Below are 19986 nucleotides of genomic sequence, written 5' to 3' on the forward strand. Positions count from 1 at the left end.
TTTTTTTCTCTTTCAATATCTCTTTTATTGTAATTTAAAAAAAAAAAAAACTAATAATACACATACACAAAAAAAAAAAAAAAACAGCAAAATATCAACATAAAATGTTGCAATAAAATTATTGATCATAACATTTTTACCTCAAAAAAAAAAAAAAAAAAAGGGGGGAGGAGAGGAAAGGAGGAAAGGACAGGGAGAGAAATAGGAAAGGGGAACCTTCCATCCAACTTAGTTTAACCGTCATACAATGGGGTTTCCATATATATATATATATATATATATATATATATATATATATATATATATATACATATATATGTATATATATATATATATATATATATATATATATATACATATATATATATATACATATAATATACATACACACACACATATATATATATGCTCATCATTTTCGATCTATCGTCACTAGACGTCGATCTTATAATAAAAGAGAGACCTATTCCCCATAGCCCATTCACTATTTACCTCATGATCGATGAATTCATTCCTACTAAGCAATCCTTACATTAACACACATACCGTATCTAATCCATTGTCACCATACATCTTAGATTGTTTAGCCATGGATTCCATCTAACCGCAAATATTTTCTTCGCCAAACTTATAGTAGCCATAATTTTTTCCGTCTCACATTGCTGATTAAGTAATGTAACAATATCAGATGGAGATGGTATCTCCTGAGATTTCCATCTTCTTGTGATTAAAAGTTTTGCCTCTAATAAAAGATGTAAAACCACTACTCGGTACTTTATAGGTATCTCATGGATATTTAGGTGCAAGATCGCCATCTCAGGACTTGGAATTATGTTTTTTTCCACAACTTCTGAGATCATAGAGAATATTTTGTTCCAAAATGCTCTAATCGATTTACACTCCCAAACTATATGGAATAGCGTCCCTTGTTCACCACACTCTCTCCAACATAATGCTGGAGCTAAGGGGTAAAATTTGGAAAGTTTAATGGGGGTCAAATACCAAAAATTTAAAACCCTTTTTTTATATACCTTTTTTACCATTGCTTGTCTCCCCTGTCCACTGTTGCCATAACTTACTGCAATCTAAAGCCCAACAATAAATTCCCACAGCCCCTATAGCAAAACATGAAAAAATTAGAATGTGAGATAATAAAGTAACTTTCATGAATTAAGATGACAGTCAGTAATGGATAAGCTTTTCTTCACCTGTCTGGTGACTTGAAAATAGGAAATACAAAAAAAAAAAAAGGAAGTAGGCAGAAATAGCACACAAAATGTTTGATATATGTATATATATATATATATATATATATATATATATATATATATATATATATATATATATTATAAAATATATATATTTTTTAACTAGTCTATACCATTACTTGGCATTAGAACTATAAAGTACACTATGAAAATATAGAATTGTAAGGTCAATTGCTGTTTAGCATTCAAGAGGCAGGTCACTGACTTGAAAGTTTAAAGTAGTAGAATCAGGTCACCATGCTCTTATGAAATCCTCAGAAGCCATGGCATTACCTGCTGGTAGAGATAACTGATGCAATTTTTCCTAGCTTGGCATGACTGGAGCTCAGATGAAATCCTATTAAAGTTAAAATGCATTGTGGACTTTTAGAATTCCATTGAAGTAACAATTTATCATAAGTAACTGTAAATGTAACATACAGTTTATTGTACTTAAAAAATATGAAATAGAGTAAAATTTCAGCACATATTTATCTATTTATCTATAAAGATGTACATCAGTCTCTGTGCTCTCCTCTATGCTTCTGCAAGGACCCATTCATATACATTTTAGTTTTTGTGGATGATAACTCCTCAGAAGATCACAGCTTAGTAGGTATGAAACATTAAAGGTGTTTATCAGTGTTTAATTCAAAGTGGTTGTAAACCCCTACATATATCCAGTGAAGGGACCTGTCTTAGATGATACACAGAAATGAAAAAAAATTATCCTTCTAAGTTATATCTGTCTATCTGCAGTCTTCTCTTCTCTACACCTGTACAAAGTGCTGAATTTATAAGCTTATCTGAGCGTTTAGAAAAAAAAAAGGGGACGGAGATCTAAAGTTACACTCTGTAGAGCTCAGTGAGGAGAGCTCTGAGAGATGATTGGAGGGAAGAGACACACCCCCTCACACATCCTACAAGAACAGAGCAGAGGCTGTCAATCTGCTGGAGGTCCCTCACCTGTTACTGTTTTTCTCCTGGTGTCAGGAAAAATTGTCAGAAGTGATTCAGCCTGATAGCAGAGGAACAAAGTAGCAGACAGAAATGACACTTAGTGCTTTTAGTTGAGACAAGTAGAGGGATACGCTTTGTTCATATTTCATGTCTGAGGTGTCTGAGGTCTACAAGCAATGGTTATACTGTACTATAAATTAGTAAAATAGAACTGCTCTCCTTGGATTTTTAGAGGTAAAAACAGGTGCTCCAATATTCCTACTAGCCACAAAGGTAAATATCAATATAAAGAGGTGTACATAGATTTATATATTAAATCAATAAAAAAGGTGCTCCAGTGTTAAGGTGACTGACTATAAAAAGTGCATTTTGTGCTAGACAGATCCTATCTACCAAATTTTTTTTAAAACTTAAAAAAAGTGCAAAAATACAATCATAAATTTAAATTTTATAATCGAAAGAAATCAATAAATATTCAACAAATATACATAAGGTGCAAACAATTGTGCTAATTGTCCATACACTTTAAAAATTAGAGTGACCCTTCAAACTGTGTTTCCTTTAGTAGTGAAGTCCTTTATATCATATAATAAGATCCTCAAGTCATCAGGGGTTCTCTTCAGTGATAACACCTATATGTGCACTAACTGCTCACCTCCAACTAAAATCAGCAAAGCCTGTAGGTATTGGGAGTTAGATGGCTTGTAATCCTGTGTGTGCTCCGTTTTTCTTTCCACAGAGTTTAGTAGAGAAATGGGACTCTCTCTCCTGACTCCCAACGTCCAGACTGAGATTGCTACACCTCAGATAGGAATACAAATGCACCAGATATATTTGCTGTCTATGAAATAGAACAGCAAAATGTGCTCATTAATGGAATATATTGCCTCTTTCAGAGAATAGATACAGTATAACTATCCATCAAACATCCAATAAATTCAGCCAAAATACTTCTCTTGTCTTTATAAATATGCTGGGTCCCAAGGAATCCAACACTCTTAAGCAAAGCAAATTACCAAAAACAAAGGAAAAGATATAGTGTAGTATTTATTGGTGATAGCATAAATAATTAAAAACAGTAACAAAAATTCATAAAAAAGACTCTAAAAAACATGCCGCTGTATTCACTTACATCTAATGCCACCAATCTGAACCAGAATGGTGGCAGGGCCTTTGGCATCCAACAAGCACACCCTACAGCTGTTTCGTGCTATGAGCGTCTTCAGTATTATTTCTCAACTTCATTCTTACACAAATCTTCTCTCAGTTCAGTTTCCATAAACAGATAGACCACTGGCCTTGCCTCCTGCTGCATACTGTATACCACCTCAGATGCAAGGGAAGGCAAATCACAGCACCCCTAAAACCCCTAAAACACCAAACAGTACCTTTTAGGCATCTGCTTACAAATTAGAAACATATCTAAGTGCAAATCACACTGCCTCTTACTCTGCAAAGTCTTTTTGACAGGATTTACAGTGTATTTGCGACCCATGTTTTTGAATTCCTTGGCAGCTAAACTGCAACATATTCGCAAGGTTTGCAACAGATTTATAATTGAAGATGAGACAGATTTGCACTTTAAACAGACACATAATTAAGAAGTGGTCAAGGTCAGGTTTCACGTCAGAGCAGCCAAAAAAGGAGAAAAGCTCTGCGGATTTCCATCATCCAATCATATGCAAGCAAAAACGCTTTTTTGTTATTTTCCTTGCACGTGATTGGGTATTCTTTACAAAGTTAAGCTTTACCACATTACGTTTACTAAGAAAAAACACCTACCTACACTTGCAAAGTACACAGTCTATTTGTCATTAGTAAACCAACCCATACATGTCTCACTGCTCCTATTTAGCATTGCTTTGCTGTGCAAGACCGAATGGGTAGAGGGCCTGTCATGTAAGAAAAAGGTTAGTTTAAAAAAAAAAACATAAAACACCTGTAGGAAGAACTCAAGGACAGGATGGGGCCACCAGGTGAAGAACAAAGTCTACCTGCACCAGTACAGTTGGATTGGACCTGATGCCAAAGCTGACAGGGTTCATTACCACTAGGGATGATCGAACTTTTGAAAAGTTCGGTTCGGCCAGAACATCCGAACTTCCCGAAAGTTCGGCCCGGATTTCAGAACCCCATTGAAATCAATGGGACCCGAACTTTGGTAATCAAAAAACACAATTTTGAAGCCCTAAAACCCAATAAATGCCCCTAAAAAGTCCATAGGGTTCTAGGTCATGCCCCATTAACTATTAATCACACAAAAAAAAGTTCTTAAAAATTGTCATTTTTGATAAAAAAGCCAATTATTAAAAAAAAAAAAAAGAGAGATTTTTTTATTTTGACTTTGGATTTAGTATCTGGGGGGTCTAAAAAGTGTACATGTGAAGTTTCAGCTCTGTAGCATGTCCAGAACCATGAAAAAAAAAAGATAATTTTTCAGTAGAACAGGGATGTGGGACCCTCCTTTTACAGCTATATGATCTTTTTTTTCTGGTTCTGGACATGCTACAGAGCTGAAACTTCACAGGTACACCTTTTAGACCCCCCAGACACAAAATCACACAAAAAAAGTTCTTAAAAATTTTAATTTTTGATAAAAAAAAGCCAATTATTGAAAAATTTAAAAAAAAAAGACAGATTTTTTGATTTTTACTTTGGATTTCGTATCTGGGGGGTCTAAAAAGTGTACATGTGAAGTTTCAGCTCTGTAGCATGTCCAGAACCATAAAAAAAAAGATTGTTTGTATTAGAACACTTTCAGCTCAGGGGGTTGGCTTCTCTTTTCGGTTTTCACACCTTGCCGGTTTAATAGCAGGCATTTTTTGGGTTCTTTGCAGTCAGGAAAAACATCTGAACTTGTGTATAGTGGTACTGTGCACAAGTTCTGATGTTTTGCCTGCCTCCAAAAACCCCCAAAAAATGCCAGCAAAAACACACCTGGGCATTCTTTTTTTGACGCTAGCGTTTTTTTTGCCATTTTTTGGGGTTCTTTTGAGGCAGGCAAAACATCTGAACTTGTGTATAGTGGTGTATATACACACATACATATATTTATATACACACCTAGACATATATAGGTGTGATAGTAGCAGAAATATATGCTTGCGCTAATGAAATCATTTACAGTAATATATTTCTGCTACTATCACACCTATATATGGCTAAGTGTCTATATACATATAATTATGTGTGTATATATACCACTATACACAAGTTCAGATGTTTTGCCTGCCTCAAAAGAACCCCAAAAAATGCCAAAAAAAACGCTAGCGTCAAAAAAAAAAATGCCCAGGTGTGTTTTTGCTGGCATTTTTTGGGAGTTTTTGGAGGCAGGCAAAACATCAGAACTTGTGCACAGTACCACTATACACAAGTTCAGATGTTATTCCTGACTGCAAAGAACCCAAAAAAATGCCTGCTATTAAACCGGCAAGGTGTGAAAACCGAGAAGAGAAGCCAACCCCCTGAGCTGAAAGTGTTCTAATACAAACAATCTTTTTTTTTAATGGTTCTGGACATGCTACAGAACTGAAACTTCACATGTACACCTTTTAGACCCCCCAGATCTGAAACCCAAAGTAAAAATCAAAAAATCTCTTTTTTTTTTTCAATAATTGGCTTTTTTATCAAAAATGAAAATTTTTAAGAACTTTTTTTGTGTGATTTCGTATCTGGGGGGTATACAAGGTATACCTGTGAAGTCTCAGCTCTGTAGCATGTCCAGAACCATAAAAAAAAGGATTGTTTGTATTAGAACACTTTCAGCTCAGGGGGTTGGCTTCTCTTCTCGGTTTTCACACCTCGCCGGTTTAATAGCAGGCATTTTTTTGGGTTCTTTGCAGTCAGGAAAAACATCTGAACTTGTGTATAGTGGTACTGTGCACAAGTTCAGATGTTTTGCCTGCCTCCAAAAACCCCCAAAAAATGCCAGCAAAAACACACCTGGGCATTTTTTTTTTACGCTAGCGTTTTTTTGGCATTTTTTGGGGTTCTTTTGAGGCAGGCAAACATCTGAACTTGTGTATAGTGGTATATATACACACATAATTATATGTATATAGACACCTAGCCATATATAGGTGTGATAGTAGCAGAAATATATTACTGTAAATGATTTCATTAGCGCAAGCATATATTTCTGCTACTATCACACCTATATATGTCTAGGTGTGTATATAAATATATGTATGTGTGTATATACACCACTATACACAAGTTCAGATGTTTTGCCTGCCTCCAAAACCCCCCAAAAAATGCCAGCAAAACACACCTGGGCATTTTTTTTTGACGCTAGCGTTTTTTTGGGCATTTTTTGGGTTCTTTTGAGGCAGGCAAAACATCTGAACTTGTGTATAGTGGTATATATACACACATAATTATCTGTATATAGACACCTAGCCATATATAGGTGTGATAGTAGCAGAAATATATTACTGTAAATTATTTCATTAGCGCAAGCATATATTTCTGCTACTATCACACCTATATATGTCTAGGGGTATATATACAGACATATATGTGTATATATACCCACTATACACATGTTCAGATGTCATGTCTGACATCAAACATGTCCTCAAAAAAGCACTGGCAATGGCAACCACTGCAGCATGAAAAATGCTTGCTGGTGAGAAGCCATATTCCTGTCCCGAAGCAACTCAGAGAAATGATCATTTCTCTATAGCGGTCACCCTGCTATGGAAGGGTTTTGTCACCCTTCCATAGCAGTCACTGTCAGTTAACCCTACACTACACTACGGTCCCCTTACACTTAACACTTTCCCTACAGAAACTAAATTTTTGAATCTAACTTAAGTGTAAAGGAGCACTCTAACTACACTAGATATCCCTTTCCTCACACTAATAAATGCTAAATGACACTTTTAAAGTAAAATTAACAGAACTGCTTCCACTCTCTTCCATGTCCAGTATAACAATGCTAGGAATATGGCGGGGGCTATCTTATATACTGGGGGGCGTATTCACTAATGATTGGTCTAGGGACCCCCTAGTCACTCCAATCACATTCCTAGCATTCTCCTGCCCCCTCAATTGGCTTTTGCTAATGGTTCTCGTCCAATCACAGGCTTTTAAAGCCCATTTCCTGAAGCATTGCATTTTGGTCGGTTCTGGTTGCCGAATTCCGAACTTTTTGGGCAAAAAGTTCTAAATTCGGCCGAACCTCGAACACCCAATGTTCGGGCCGAACCGATGGTGGACCCGAACCGTTCGATCATCCCTAATTACCACTTGCCCTCTGGAAGATTTACCCCCTTCATGACTAAGCCATTTTTTGTGATACAGGACTGTGTTATTTTAACTGACAATTGCGACAATGTACCCAAAAAAAATGTATATCCTTATTTTGCCACTTAAAGAACTTTCTTTTGGTAGCATTTTATCACCTCTGCAGTTTTTATTTTTTGAGCTCAAAACAAAAAAAGACAGAGAATTTTGAACAATATTTTTTTTTCTACAATAACATATAGACCAAAAAATTTTTAAAAAATCTAATTTCTTCATTAATTTAGGCCAATATGTATTGTGCTACATATTTTTGGTAAAACAAATCCCAAAAAGTTGTATACTGATTGGCTTGCGCAAAAGTTAGCTTCTATTAACTATAGGATATTTTTTTTTTAAATTAATAATGGTGCCAATCAGCGACTTATAGTGGGACTGCGATATTGCGGCAGGGCCAAATTGGACACCAGTTGACACTTTTTGGGGACCAGTGACACTAATACAGTGTTCAGTGATAAAAATATGCACAGTCACTGTACTAATGACATTGGCTGGGAAGGGGTTAACATCAAGGGCGATAAAAGCATTAACTGTGTGCCTAGCTGGGGTTTTCATACTGTGAGGGAGGTGCTTGTACTAGGGGAAGGCACAGATTGTGCCCCTGCTTTGCAGAGACACAGGATCTATGCCTTCTGTACTGACAGAACGATGATCTGCCTTGTTTATATAGGAAGATTGCCCTTCTCCTTCTGTAACGAAGGATTGGTGGGTGCCGGCGGACATATAGTTGGCCGTACCTGCCAATCAGCCCTAAACCTGGAAGTGTCGGATCACGATCTAGGTACATGGACCGGCACAACCTTGCCACTTTGCCGCCGTATGTCTAAGTTATATGGTCAGCAAATGGTTAAAGTCTACAAGCAGTGATTCATTGCATACTCATTTTTTTTTTTTGTTTTTTTCAAGTGCAATACCAGTCATCTAAATAGCATGTGTTTTAATTTGATGTTTTGAACTGCATACTGTAGAACAGTAGAGGACAGGTCAAAGCAGATGGGACTCATATAGCTGTCAATGTAGTCATCGACATCACCGTAAGACTTCTTGACAGTAATTACAAGCTTGGAAAAAAGGTATATCAGAATTTGAGGTTACTCAATACCATAGGAGATTTCACAGGATGGCTGGGTGTACAACATACAAAAGAAATGTCAGGAAAAATATGAAGCCATGTCTACATGCTACATTTTTATGTACGACTGGATTGTTCCATTAGAGGAAATCTATCATGAAATATAATAGTTGTCATGTTTTCTTTGCTTTAGAAAATGCTAGTTGTCCGGCTGTCATGCTGATTCTCTGACTACACTACCTTTTTGTCACTTAAGCCAGACTAAGTATGCAGCAAACAAAGGCAGAATTAAGTTAACACTTCTGGCCTGCATACTTCTTAATGGTCGGAGACTCAGAACACACTAAAGGCATAGGATAAGTATGACAATCAGGCAACTAACATTCTTAGAGGGAACTCAACAATGCCGGCCTCTGCATTTCTCTCACGACAGCTCTTTTTTGATGTTTTAGATATGTTGATTTATTACACTATGCATGTGGAAAAGTGGGTTATATTTCTTTATTTTAATACAGAATTTACTAAAGGGGATCATCATAAAACCCGCTAGATTAATAATTAAGAGTTATATAGTTATTTAACCACTTGCCGACCGCCGCACGACTATCTACGTCGGCGGTCAGCCCCTCACAGGCAAACTAACGTAGGGCTACGTTGCTTGCTTGTGAGGGTCTAGGGAGCGAGCGCGCGCCCCCGGGGGCGCGCTCCCGCTCCCGCGTGGTCACGGACCCCCTCGCGCGTGTGACCAGCGGACCCGATGTCCGCCGGTCACTCGGCGATCGGCGGGGGAGAGGGAGAATGTCAGGCAGCTTGTGTAAACAAACTGCCTGTCATTCTCCTCGCTGCAAAGACACTGATAAAACGGATCTGGTATGTAGATCCGTTGATCAGTGTCCTTACAGCTAGAGCCACAGCCAATCACAGTAGAAACCACGCCCCTAGGGACACACACAGCCCCTCCCTTCCAAATAAAGTTAACCCCTTCACTACCAGTGTATTTTTACAGTAACAGTGCATATGTATAGCACTGATTACTGTAGAAATGTCACTGGTAACCCCAAAAGTGTCAAAAATGTCAGTCAAGGGTCCGATCTGTCCGCCGCAATGTCGCAGTACCGCAAAAAAAATCGCAGATCGCCGCCATTACGCGTTAAAAAAAAAAACAACAAAAATGACAAAAATCTTTCCCTTTGTTAGTAAACGCGATAACTTTTGCGCAAACCAATCAAAATACGCTTTTTGCGATTTTTTTTACCAAACATAGGTAGCATAAAACAAATTGGCCGAAAATTTTTAAAAATTTTGATTTTTACATTTTTTTTTGGGGGAATTTCATATAAAAAAATGTGAAAAATATTGCTATTTTTGCAAAATTGACGCTCTTTTTTTGTTTATAGCGCGTGATCAAAAAATCGCACAGGTGATCAAATACCACCAAAAGAAAGCTCTGTTTGTGGGAAAAAAAGGACGTCAAATTCGTTTAGGTACAGCGTCGCACGACCGCGCAATTGTGCGTTAGATTCACGCAGTGCCGAATCGCAAAATACCCCCTGGTCGGAATGGGGGTAAAATCTTCCGGGGCTTAAGTGGTTAAATAACAGGATCCAATTACACTTATCTCAACACAAAATAAAAATAAAAATGCAACTTGATGGATGGCCTCTGGTATACAGTATGTTACCAACTGGGATTTTTCTTCTTAATATAAGAAGGATTTGATACCTATATCTATTCCCATACTTTCTTATGAACAGAAGCAATATACAGTTAAGTTCATAAACTTGAAAATGTTTAATTAAACCCAATAATCTTTCACCAGCTGCTTGTCTTATGAATATTGCCAACGTTTTTTTTTTTTTTCTTTTCATTAAGTCAATTTCATAGGCTAATTGCATTTTTTTTAATATTGTCTTTCATATCAGAAAGAAAGGAATATTAATAGTCAACAACGTTTTTACACCTATTACGCTTAAATAAGAACGTACATCTATGATATTACATTGAAGGAGTGCTTTGTTAATAGTTCATTTTCTTTTAATTAGGTTTAATGTAGTTATACACGGAATGATTATAAAATGGGAATAACCTAATTTGCACACTGAGAATTACATTATTCTGTTCCTAAAAACATTTTTCCCTGGTCACTTTTTTAATTTGTTCCTCAGTGTAACAGTGCGTTCTCATTACTAAGTGCCCAGGATTGGCCTTGCTTTGCAATTGCTACTAATTTCAGTGCCTCCATGTATGCTTCTTACATGGTGTTAGAGATTTAGAGTTTAACATTATTTTAAATGATAAAAGTCTCTGAAATACATATGAATGTTATAATGTAATATGTTAGTTTTAAAGATTACTTCAATATGTCTTTGTTAAGGACAGATAATCCGTTTTGCTATGTATGTATTTCTATTCTGAGTTCCTATATTAGTATGTTTGGTGGAGTTATGTGTCTTAACTATAGACTCAAACCATATATGGAAGAATGGGCGTTACTTTTATATTTAGAATTACTACCTTCTTGGGACACACTTTTTGCTGACATCATCTTTACATACAGTATAAGAATATGTTATGTATAAGAATATGTTAGACGTTCTTGAGAGAGAGATGAGAAAAGAACACCCTACACTATGAAAACATGTAACATCGGTCATATCTCTCTCTCTCTCCTTCTATCCATTTCTGTTTTGTTCTGTTTCATATGTTTTGCTTTACTTTAAGAAAATAACCAACTTTCCTGAAGTATCATGACAGCTGAGAAGTCTATTTTCGAACACATGGCAAATCTTTAGCACCATATTATTAAATATTCCTGTTCAAACATAATGCAATGTTTTATATTACAACCTCTGGAAGCCTAGATATCCCAGAAAGATGTCAATCCAACTGTGATACAGGGGAATCCTATAATTTTCAGTGATCAATTGTCCTAGAAAATAATAGCAATTCTCCTAGATCAGGGGTCTCCAAACTTTCTTTTTTTAATCCAAAACAGTTTTATTTTATGAAAATAATATAACAGTACAAAGGAAAAAGGGAGGGTCTTGAGGTACAGCATTCCATAGATAGCTTCTCGTCAGGGCAAAAGTAAGCCTGTACATATATCAAAGACATGCGGAGTACATTCGTACATGACCAAAGTAGTCAGATAAACCTAAGTATATAACAATAACAGATATCAAAACGAACAAAAAAAAAAAGGGATCCCATTATTTTATAGCCTTTTTGCAAGGTATAAGGTAGCTTTCCTTCTCGCTATTATATTTTGTTTTCTCTTTATTTTTTTTTTTTTTCCATAAACATTTTTTATTAAAGATAAAAGGCAGTACAACAAAAAAAAACTGAGAGTAAACATTTCCACAGTGTATCAGGACAAAATATGGCATGGAAAAACATGAATTCTCACACAGTCGGACTAAGTGAATTATACTGCAATATGCACTGTACAAAAACTATGCAGGAAAAGAAGCAGTAATCTCCAAACTTTCTTAACAAAGGGCCAGTTCACTATCTATCAGATTTAAAAGACGGGAGGGGAGGGGGGGGGGGTAGACTGTGGTCACTAGAAGTAGAAAAGGTCCCAATGTCAGTGGGATATAGAAAATGCCCCATTGTTTATTTTAGTGGGGAGTAATTATGCCACATTAGTAGTGTCAGTGGGAGGAATTGTGCTTCTCTTTTGGGTCACTGGGCCCCATTGTTGTTGCCACTGGGAGGAATTATGCCCCATCATTGGTGTCGTTGGGCCCCATTGTTGGTGTAATTTTGGAGATATTGTGCCCCATAGTTGGTGTTATTGGGAGGAATTGATTGCCTTTATTGGTGTCAATGGATGGAATAATGCCCTATTGTTGGTATCAGTGGATGAAACAGTGCCCAAAGGCCCAGATAAAAGCAAGCAAAGGGTCGCACCTGGCCCCCAGGCAACAGTTTGGAGACCACTGTCTTAGATTAAGGAAATTATCATACATTCACCATATATTCTGCCACTGGGGACACCTGTTTTCTTGTAGCTATCTAAAAGGGCATTTCTCCCCACGCTGGAGAGATTTACTCCTGTGGCTTTATGGAAGGAAGTGAAGAGAAATCTCCTCAATGGAGGGTTATTAACAATTCTTCACTCTATCCAAAACAAAAAAACGATTTATATTTATTTTAAGAGGACCTTAACTGTGTGCCGAAAAATGCAAGCAAAGGACCAGTGACTAGGGAGGAGATGACTGTAACTGGGTTTGGCTTGCGGGAAGTCAGGGACATAGACCATTACAAAAAAAGGACATTTGATTTTTTCCTTCTTTTTTTTTTAATAATGATTAAAGAGCACCATTAAAAATGTTAAACTCTGCAAAATTACATTTGCATATTGGATTGCTTTTATTGCAAAAAAAAAAAAAACGGTGTAGGAATTCCTCAAATCAAACACAGAGCTTGGGCATGTGCAAACTAATTTTTTTTTTTAATTCTAATCAGTTCTTTTAACCACTTGACCCGTAGCCTATTCTAACATTTTTCACATAAGTGTGAAAATAAGCTTTTCTTTTTTTCTAGAAAAATTGCTTAGAACCCCAAAACATTATATATATTTTTTAAGCAGAAGCCCTAAAGAATACAATTTTCTTCTCACATTCAAAGGTTCCAAGCACTAGACAGGTTGTCCCCTTTCCCCCCAATTTATCCTCACATTGAAACCCATGTCATTGCTCTTCGGGTCCTAGCTTAGTTTTCAGTATATATCAATAGGCAATAAAACCATCAAATCCTTGGCCTTTGCAGACGGCCTTCTTTTATATATCTCCCATACAGAACATTCCCTGTATGATCATTCTTTGATACATTTGGCCATATCCCTGGTTATTTGGTCAACCTAGGCAAATCAAACATGCTCTATCTAACCAAATATGTAAAACCAACATGGAGTAAACATTATTTTTTTTATATGATGCAAGGAGAAAATCACCTATTCAAGTGTCTCTACTACAGACTTTTTTAAGGTGAATCTTCTAGGCGGTTTTATGACACAAATGAAGTGGTCTTGCTGCTCCCCTCAGGACCAAGGGTATCCAAAAGGCACTACAAGAAAACAACAAGAGAAGGGCGCACCGACCTTGTGCATTACCACTTAAAAGTTTATTAAAAGCAAAGAAGGGTAGCGTACAATATACTCACAAACGTAGCATATGAACAAGCATATAGGAAATGGGCATCGCTCGCTTCCAGGACACTTCTCTACTGCTGGATAGTGTGATGGCGTCCTCAAAACCTGATGTGGCTTACGCGTTTCGAGGGAGGACTGCTGTGGCGATTTTGGCTCTGAGGAAGAGGGTCCTCCCTCGAAACGCGTAAGCCACATTAGGTTTTTAGGACGCCATCACACTATCCAGCAGTAGAGAAGTGTCCTAGGAAGCGAGCGGTGCCCATTTCCTATATGCTTGTTCATATGCTACGTTTGTGAGTTTATTGTACGCTACCCTTCTTTGCTTTAAATAAACGTTTAAGTGGTAATGCACAAGGTCGGTGCACCCTTCTCTTGTTGTTTTCTCATATTACAGAAATGTATTAATAATTGAGGACATCATTTATGTCAGATTAAATTGCACAAACAGGCTTCTCTAACAAAACACATGAGACTGGATTTATGGTACATCGGCACATACTTATTCCAGTCTGGACAAGAACAAGTTTACTCATACAAATTTATCATATGTTCTCCATATTCAAAAGGAGATCCTAACTCTTGAGAAAACCCCAAACCCTTTCTTCTTTGCTGCTTGACTTGCTTGTCATAAAATTATTGCACAATATCTTTTGAATAGCCATACTTCCCATTTTTTCTCAGTCTAAAAAAAATCCCAATTTTCCAGAATAGTTGTTAATACGACTGAACATGAAGGTCTGCTCAAAGGGCAAAAAAAACAAACACATTGTTTCACAGCAATATGTACACTGGCTTCAGACCGGAAGCAGAGTGGTAGCAGAGGGGGAGTAGCAACTGCGAGCAGCGAGGAGAGCGTGGAGGAGAGCCGCGGGTGACACGTGCGGTGGAGCTGCACTAGGTCACCAGAAGCCTGCATGGGTGCGGGTGCAGGGGACCGGGATAGAGAGCGGTGGGACCGGGACTGAAAGCTGCGGCGGTGGACGGCGGAGCGGCGGCTGCGGCGGAGGACGGGCACCGCACAGTATTGAGGAGGTGAGTGATCCCGGAAGCAGGGGAGGAGGAGGAGCAGCGGCGACTGGTGAGTATCCCTGAGGCTGTGTGACGGTGCTTTGGGACCTGTGACTGACTGACTGACAGACCTGTGACTGACTGACTGACAGACCTGTGACTGACTGACTGACAGACCTGTGACTGACTGGCTGACAGACCTGTGACTGACTGACTGACAGACCTGTGACTGACTGGCTGACAGACCTGTGACTGACTGGCTGACAGACCTGTGACTGACTGACCACATTGGGATCTGTGACTGACTGACTGACCACATAGGGATCTGTGTTTGACTGACCTTGCTTGCGACCGTCAGCGACTGACAGACCGCCCTGCGACTGACAGACCGCCCTGCGACTGACTGACGGTGCTCTGCGATTGACGGTGCTCTGCGACTGACGGTGCTCTGCGACTGACTGACAGTGCTCTGCGACTGACTGACGGTGCTCGGCGACTGACCGACCGTGAGTATCTTAGCGACTGGTGAGTATATTAGCGACTGGTGAGTATCTTGCGACTGGAGAGATTCTTGCGTTTGGTGAGTATCTTGTGACTGGTGATCTTTGCAGCTGGTGAGTATCTTGCGACTGGTGATCTTTGCAGCTGGTGAGTATCTTGCGACTGGTGATCTTTGCAGCTGGTGAGTATCTTGCGACTGGTGATCTTTGCGACTGGTGAGTATCTTGCGACTGGTGATCTTTGCGGCTGGTGAGTATCTGAGTATCTTGCGACTGGTGAGTATCTTGCGATTGGTGAGTATCTTTGCGACTGGTGAGTATCTTTGCATCTGTGCTATCTTTGCGACTGGTGAGTATCTTGCGTCTGTGCTATCTTTGCGACTGGTGAGTATCTTGCGTCTGTGCTATCTTTGCGACTGGTGAGTATCTTTGCGTCTGTTGTTTTCTTGCGACTGGTGAGTATCTTAGTGACTGGTTAGTATATTAGCGACTGGTGGGTACCCCAGGTTAGTACCAGGGAAGTTAGAGGTAGTGTAGGTAAGGAAGAGCAGGTCGTTAACATCATCCCCATAGAGCAGTGGGTAATAATGTCCGACAGGATTGGGGATGCCACTCAGTGCACTTCTTGCGGCATGTATGAGTTTCTTGATGAACCAATCAAGGACGAATACTGCTGTGCGAGACGTGAGCAACTTGTTGCTCTGGAAGCCCACATTGTGGATCTAGAGAACACAGTGGCAAGACTGCGTCGCATCTACGACTTGGAAAGGAGCTTGGACATTACCCATCAGGTGAGTATCTTTGCGTCTGTGCTATCTTTGCGACTGGTGAGTATCTTGCGTCTGTGCTATCTTTGCGACTGGTGAGTATCTTGCGTCTGTGCTATCTTTGCGACTGGTGAGTATCTTTGCGTCTCTTGTTATCTTGCGACTGGTGAGTATCTTAGTGACTGGTTAGTATATTAGCGACTGGTGGGTACCCCAGGTTAGTACCAGGGAAGTTAGAGGTAGTGTAGGTAAGGAAGAGCAGGTCGTTAACATCATCCCCATAGAGCAGTGGGTAATAATGTCCGACAGGATTGGGGATGCCACTCAGTGCACTTCTTGCGGCATGTATGAGTTTCTTGATGAACCAATCAAGGACGAATACTGCTGTGCGAGATGTGAGCAACTTGTTGCTCTGGAAGCCCACATTGTGGATCTAGAGAACACAGTGGCAAGACTGCGTCGCATCTACGACCTGGAAAGGAGCTTGGACATTACCCATCAGGCGCTGGCAGGGGCCAGCATAGAGGAGGGAGGAATAGAGGAGACGCAAGCAGCAGAGGCACGCAGCTGGGTGATTGTTAGGAATGTTAGTGGGAGGAGAGTCAGGGAGGCCAGTCCTGAGTTGGTACACCCTAACATATTTGCCGAGTTGCAGGTTGAGGGGGATATCAACTCAGGGGTGGCAGTGCTGGAGCATGCGCCCTCCCCCAGCTGCCAGGGGAGGGACGGCTCCAGGAAGAAGGGGGGCTGTAACTCAGGAAAGGTTAGAAAGTACTCAGTTATCAAGAGGACAGAGAGTGCAATCTGTAAAAAAGATCTCGTGAACCGAACAGTATGTTGTTTACCGGGCGCCCGCGTTCGGCACATCGCAGATCTGGCAGACAGATTATTGTGCGGGGCTGGGGATGACCCAGCGGTCATGGTGCATGTGGGCACTAATGACAAAGTTAAAGGTAGGTGGAGGATCCTAAAGAACGATTTCAGGGACTTAGGTAATAGATTGAGGAAAAGGACCTCCAAGGTGGTTTTCTCTGAAATACTGCCTGTACCTCGAGCCACACAGGAGAGGCAGAAGGAGATTAGGGAACTTAACAAGTGGCTGAGGAATTGGTGTAAGAAGGAGGGGTTTGGGTTCCTGGAGAACTGGGCTGACTTCTCAGTCGGCTACCGGCTCTTTAGTAAGGATGGGCTGCACCTTAATGGGGGCGGTACAGCTCTTTTGGGGAGAAAGATGGCCACCAAGTTGGAGGAGCTTTTAAACTAGGTGACGGGGGGGAGGGCTCAGAAGTAGAGTCAGTTAGGAGGGAGCAAAGGACTGAAGGCAGTTGTAGGGTCAGCAGCGACAGTAGGTCCACAACGTCAATCGGTAGGTCTGTGCGGGAGAACCGCAGACCAAACAGGAATCAACATAACCACCAATCACGTTTATCTTCCGTAAAACTAAGAGGGGTATATGCTAATGCCAGGAGCCTAGCTAATAAAATGGTTGAGTTGGAAATGTTAGTACATGAGGAGGACATAGACCTTGTGGGAATAACAGAGACTTGGTTCGACCCCTCACATGACTGGCTGGCAAATATCCAAGGGTATTCGGTGTCCCGGAAGGACAGGATAGGAAAAAGAGGGGGAGGGGTATGTCTCTACGTCAAGAATAATGTAAAGGTGATAGAGAGGAGTGACATTACGGAAGGGATGAGTATGGAGTTAGAATCCGTATGGGTAGAACTCCATAGGGAAGGAGAAAAGGGGAAAGTAATTGTGGGGGTTTGCTATAGGCCACCTAAACAAGGGGAGGAGGTAGAGCAGGAATTTTTAGCACTTTTGGGTAAAGTGGCAAAGCTAGGATCAGTCATCATATTGGGGGACTTCAATTATCCCGACATTGACTGGGAAGAGGGGACTACACACTCACAGAAGGCCCGGCTATTCACGGAAACCTTACAGGATAATTACATGTCACAGTTGGTGGACTCTCCTACTAGAGAAAACGCAATCCTGGATCTATTGATCACTAATGACCCAGACCTAATCTCGGAGGTAGGGGTCCAGGACAACCTGGGCTCTAGCGATCACAGGATGATCACATTTAGCGTAAATAACAATATAGCAAGGCAAGTGGGGAACATAAGAACCCTTAACTTCAGAAGGGCAGACTTTCCAAAATTGTACTCGTTGATGGAAAGGGTAAACTGGGACCGAACCCTGGGATCCCTGACCACAGAGGAAAAATGGGAATGCTTTAGGAATATATTAAGCAAAGACATCTTGCAGTGCATTCCTATGGGAAATAAATTTAGAAGAGACAAAGCCAAACCTGGCTGGCTAAATCATAGCGTTAAAAATCTTATTAGGGGAAAAAAATTGGCCTTCAGGAAATATAAATCAGAGGGCACAGTATTGGCTTTCAACCAATACAAGGAGGCAAATAAGAAGTGTAAACACGAAATCAAGATAAAATAGACTTTGAGAGACAAATAGCGGAGGATAGTAAAAAAAAAACAAAGAAATTCTTTAAGTATATCAACAGCAAAAAAACTAGGGCAGAGCATATTGCACACATAATTAACGATGATGGGAGGATGGTTACAGAAGACACTGAAAAAGCAACCATGCTGAATGCTTTTTTCTCGTCAGTCTTTACACAGGAAAAGGAGGGGTACACTGAGAGTTTGCTAAGGACAACAGCATCATTAGTAGTAACCAGCACGGGTTTACAAATGGGCGTTCTTGTCAAACCAATCTCTTAACATTCTACGAGGAGGTGAGCTGTGAGCTAGATAGGGGCAGACCAGTGGATGTGGTGTACTTGGATTTCGCTAAGGCGTTCGATACAGTTCCCCATAAGCGCTTAATTTATAAAATAAGGTCTGCAGGTATCGACAGCAGGGTTTGCTCTTGGATACGGAACTGGCTAAAAGGGCGTGTCCAAAGGGTGGTAATAAACAGCGCATACTCAGACTGGTCTGAGGTAGTAAGCGGGGTCCCCCAAGGCTCAGTCCTAGGACCAACCTTGTTCAATTTATTCATAAACAGCATTGAGGACGGGATCTGTAGTTCAATATCAGTTTTTGCAGATGACACAAAATTAGGCAGGGCAATAACAGCACAGCATGAAGCAGATATCCTACAGAATGACCTGGACAAAATAACGGAGTGGGCAACGACTTGGCAAATGAGGTTTAACGTGGAGAAGTGTAAGGTTTTGCACTTGGGGACTAGCAACATAAAAGCACAATACACGTTAGGAGGGGAACCCCTGGGAGAATCAAAAATGGAGAAGGATCTGGGAGTATTGGTGGATGATAGACTAGGCAACAGCATGCAACGTCAAGCGGCAGCTGCCAAAGCCAGCAGAATATTAGTATGCATAAAGAAAGGGATGTATTCCAGAGATAAGACTATAATCCTTCCACTTTATAAAACTCTGGTCCGACCGCATCTGGAGTTTTCTGTCCAGTTCTGGTCACCAGTCCTCAGAAGGGATGTGTTGGAGCTGGAGAGGGTCCAGAGAAGGGCAACTAAACTAATTAGGGGATTGGAGGACCTTGATTATGAGGAGCGTCTGCAATCGCTTGATTTATTCTCCCTGGAGAAGAGACGCCTGAGGGGGGACATGATAGCAATTTTTAAATATCTCAATGGGGATCTAGGCTTAGAAGAAAAGCTGTTCAGTCGCAGGGATTGCATGAGGACTCGGGGGCATACAATGCGATTAGAGGAGAAGCGTTTTAACCTCAGGCAACGCGGGGGGTTCTTTACTGTTAGGGCTACAAGATTGTGGAATTCTCTACCACAAGAGGTGGTTTCTGCAGGTAATATGGTGGCTTTCAAAAGACTTCTAGACGTACATCTCAAGGATCAGAACATTCAGGGGTATGCGAGATGATTACAGCCACACACACCTACACAGGTTGAACTGGATGGACTATTGTCTTTATTCAACCTCACCAACTATGTAACTATGTAATATTAC

This window comes from Pelophylax lessonae (assembly GCF_965119305.1).
Source record: "Pelophylax lessonae genome assembly, chromosome: 5".
Taxonomy (NCBI): Eukaryota; Metazoa; Chordata; class Amphibia; order Anura; family Ranidae; genus Pelophylax; species Pelophylax lessonae.